Here is a 5,010-nt window from a genome sequence, read left to right as displayed (position 1 = left end):
AGTCACTAGTGTAGACTAAGTTCAAGACTACTTAGAAGTGATCAGTATAGACCAAGCTTCTATGTCTACTGAGTGCATGATGATGTCGAGCATTGAGAGGGGATGCCGAGTATCAGAATATCATCGAGTTAGTCTTCAGAGCTAGAGTGTCTACATTTGAGCTGAATTTGTAATATTTGTGTAAACCTGTATTGTGGCTAACTTTGTAATTGTATAATTGGATTGGTATATATGTAATGTATTGTATCACATCCAAGGTGTTTTAATATATGCATGGAATCAATATGATCATCAGAGAAGAGCAGAAAGTGTGAATTACAAAGACTACAATACTATAAGGAGTAGCAAAGATTCATCTATCACAACAAGGTAATAATCAAGGATCAACTACTATTTCATCCTAATAGGTGGATCAATCAAAATCCTTTAACAAGGTCGACCTAATAGTCTTATGCAAATCTCTTTATTGAGTGCATAGTTCATTGTATGTTTGTAAATTCTTTAACAAGGTTGACCTAGTAGTCCTTATTGCTCCTAATAGGGAAGATCATTAGAAGTGATCAATGTAAGCCTTAACAGGCCAACTTTTTACTGCAATACTAAAGCCTGTGGGTATCATCCCCACCCCAATTTTACTTTCTATTTGGAAGGTTTCTAGGTCACCAAATCTTTGTGTCAAATTGTTATGAATGCTTTCATATACTTAGTTTCTCATGCATGTAGTTAGATTAGTATTTTAAATGGATTAAAGTCTTTGAAGTTTTAGAGGTTACTGATTCACCGCTCTCCTCTTAGTAATTTAGTGTTTAAGAATATTTCCAATAGTTTCATGTTTACATTTCTACAAATTGATTTGATAGTAACCTACAAGTTTTAAGTGAATGTATGACCTTATGGATGCATGCATGATGATAAATGTTTTATGGGTTCACTAAACTATGAAATATTTTATTTATACATCTAGACCTTGGATAACTAATTCACCCCCCATTTTAGTTATTCTAAAGAATTCCAACATTTTCTTCAATCCTAGTAGTAGATCTAGTGATTTTCTTCAAGACCACTATCTCATTCTTTGATTTAAGATTTTTCTTCTCTAGAACATAGGTCTTCTTCATTTCTTCCTCATAAGACCTTCTAGTTTTTATGTACCTCTCATAGGCTCCTTGTAGCCACTCCTAAAGCACATTTATCCTATTCCTTCCTAATAGTGATATTGTATTTAACAATCCATAAATTTGATTGCTAGAAGTAGATTGAACATTCCAAAATATCACATTCCCCTTAGGGGATTCCTTGATCTCCATGAGGGTTGGCTTCTAGTTTTCGAGAGCTGAACTCCATATTTCCATAATTTGGGCATCGATGTTACATTCAGACCCTCTCACCTACCCTAGTTGATTCTCATCTTTAAATGAGATAGTTTTTTCCTACCTCGTCATTTGATCTAGCAAGAATGAGGAACTGATATACCATCTTGGGAATACAATCATGCCACTCCTCTGTATCAACTTTCAGGCATATTCTACAATGAGGGTTTCACTAGTAGGGTCATACTCTTTTAGTTTCTTAACCATCTCAGCTACTACCTCATCTGAGTCACCTACTTCATCTATAGTGACAACTCATTTTGCTTCTATATGAACAAAAAACTCTTAAATTCTTTAGTTTTGATGAAATTATCATCACTTATGAATTCTTTGGTCTTAGTGATTCTATCATCAAGAATTTGAAATTGAAGTTCTAGGATTTTGGCTCTTTGTTCATCTTCAATGGCCTAATAAATCAAGTAACTTCTTCTTCCAGTGTCAAAATATTGATTGTTTTGTGGTAGAATCTGCAAAGTTTTCTCTTTGGCCTTTTGTGGAATTTCAACCAATTTTTTCTTCTTGCTCCTTTAGTGAGCCCATTTTGAACTTTCTGCTTGGTCCTCATCATTAATGACCTCCACAATAATATCCTACTCAGAAGACTCAGGATCTACTCTTTTTCTGATCTCTTTTGGAACTTGAGATGAAACCTCATCAAAATTATGAATGCATTTATCAAACCTATACTAGTAGTCTACTTCATAATAAAATCCCTTAAAGGATTGGATCTACCTTTTTCATCTCGTATACAAAACTTGATACATCCCTAAATTTAATCATGCTTTCCTTGTAGATAGTCTCATCCAAAAAAAATGCAATTACATCCACCTTCCATAAACCCTTTGTTGGAGGAAAATTATATCCCGTCATCTACTTCAAAGTATTTCTAGCTACAATGCAAAGGTCATAGGTTTTGGAAGGAGAAACTGGAAATTTTTAATTCCTTAGGAAAGCATCAATTTTTAACTCTCTCAAAATCCCAATTAAAACTATTATCAACCTTAATTAATCTTAACCATTCGATGAACGTAAAAAGAAACCATAAGAAGATGCAGATACACAATTACACTAGATTTCTTAACTAGGGAAACCCTTGATGAAAGGAAAACCTTCGATTGGAATGATGGCCACAAAGATATACTGAGTCCATGTAACAAGACTTTGAATCTCCTCTTAGGAGATTCCAACCCTATTAGGAGTTGTGTCAACCCTTTTAGGAGTTGTAGCAGGTAGAAGGACCCACTGTCCAAACAACTTCTGGGGCAAGACCACTAAATTTCACCGTCCAACTGATCTCTCAACTATTCCTTACAGAATAATTTTTTGTACTATACTTTAACCTCTTTCCTCTATCTTTTTGGAAATGATTGAAGAGAAATGGAATTGGTAAGGAACATTTGAATCATTGTTTTGTCATTGATGTCAAACTTGCAACTTGCAGGAATGACAATTGCTTTAGTGATCCAAATACTATAAATTGATTGATTGACAAGGAGGTGGAAATCAATAAGATGTAACTAGAGTACCTAGAGAAAGGTTGAAGTTATGATGTTGTAATGAAGTACAAGGATCAGCTAAGCCATTGATGAAATAGTGTATGGATGACACACTCTAAGACATAGAGTATGGACACACTAAGACACATGATGTAAGGATTAACTAAGTTCTAGTTAGTGCCAAATAGATTCTCATTTGAAGTCGAGCAAGTTCAATTTAGTGTGTGCTATGTGATCTTTAGGTGCCAAGTGAATATCAAGTGCCAAGCAGTCTTCAAGTGCTGAGTGAATATCAGGTGCCGAGCAAGATATAGGTGCCAAGCACCAGTAAATAACATTAAGAAGCCAAGTAACACAGAAGGTGTCGAGCATCAGTGAATCAATGATGCTGAGTTGCTGCATTATTTTGAAAAGTTGACAATTTGCCAGATCTAAGCCGACATGGTAGTTATCTAGAATTTTGTGAACCAGATAGAAGATGAGAATGATGAGATGGTGGCACAAAACACTATGTAAAACAATTTTTTGGTGAATGCTAATGGATTTATAATGAAGTTTCTAGATGGAAATAAGATATGGGACAAATACATCATATCCTACCTAATCCATTGAAACCCTAAAGTTAGAAAGGGAGATTTGAGCAGGAAATCAAGAACAAAACTTCTATATAAGGAGTTACAGGTTAGAGATCAAGTGCGCATGTATCTGAGGGAGTTGGTCATAAGTGTAATCATGTGAAGAAGCCTAGAGGATTAAGAACAGAGCATCAAGACTTTGAAATGATCGAGTGACTAGGGAGAGCATTGGCATAATGAGTGGAAGAACTTAAGGAGATAGATCTTGAAGGGTGAAAAAGCTATGTACACTGCAAAGGAGGAAAGCCAAGCAAAGGAGAGAATTGAAGAAGTGATATGAAATCTACAAAGTTGAAGTTGCAATCTGTATCAGGTCAAAACCCTTCTAATACTTTCTTACCATTGTATTAGATATTGAAATCCTACATTGCTAGGTTAGCTTACTAGCTAGGTGGATAAGCCTCAGGAAAAGAACAGAGAGATCCCCAGGAGAAGGATAAAGAGATCCTTAAGAGAAGGATAAAGAGATCCTTAGGAGGAGGATAGGAAATCCTTAGAGGGATGAAAGATTATTTTGAAAAGGTGACTGAAATCCCATGGACTTGGGTGAGCCTAACAACTCCATGTAAATCCTTTAACAGGGTGACATTCCAAGTTGAATGTTCTTAAATCCTTTAACAAGGTCACATTTAACAATATGTTGTAGCCTTTAACAGGGCGGGCCTTTAACAGGGCAGATCATCAGAAGTGGTTGAAATCAATTGTGCAGTTATTTTATGGGTATCACACCCACTCTAGTTTTACCTTCTTATTCTTGGAGGGTTTCTAGGTTATCAAATCCTTAGTGTTATGGTGTGATGCATGTTTACTTTTCATGGTTGTTTAATTTTTAATTGCATGCATGATAATTTCAGTGATGTGACATTAAGGATTTGCAGAAAAAGTTTTATTCGACATCATTGGACCTTGGATAACTGATTCACCCCTCCCTCTCAGTTATTCTAAATAATTCTAACATATCTTGTCAACTAGACCAATCATTGTCAGATCTTGTAGACTAGGCCATGAACCTTGAATCCAAAAATCAGACCATGGATCTCATAATAAAACCTTGGCAATGAAGTTTTCTCCAACTTCGCTCTGCTTTGCTTATCCCCACACATCAACTTGTTTCTCTTCTATTCCACTCTTTGTGCTTCTTGCAATCATTCATACATTCATAGATAACAAAGAAAAATGTCCTTCCTTTATACTAAATCCATAAAACAATTCCCTAAGTCAGCTATTACACATTTTCAATTAATTATTATAGGACTTCATTAAGAACATGTTATACTTAGCAATAACATTAATCAATCACCTTATAACTCAAATAACTTTCCATATGTGTAATATCATGACGAGAAAACTTAGCCATGTCATCTCCAACATGTCTTCTACACACCTTTAACCTTGCTTAGAATAGCAACTATGCTAAGAGATATAATAAGTTTACTAGAACATGCTCTATAAACTCTATCATAAAATATTCTTCACCAAAACTCACATAACGTCTTTTGGGTTTAATAT

The sequence above is a fragment of the Cupressus sempervirens genome, chromosome 10 (assembly GCF_028749045.1).
Source record: "Cupressus sempervirens isolate cs-2001-9-10 chromosome 10, ASM2874904v1, whole genome shotgun sequence".
NCBI classification, from domain to species: Eukaryota; Viridiplantae; Streptophyta; class Pinopsida; order Cupressales; family Cupressaceae; genus Cupressus; species Cupressus sempervirens.
This window is presented reverse-complemented; position numbering follows the sequence as displayed.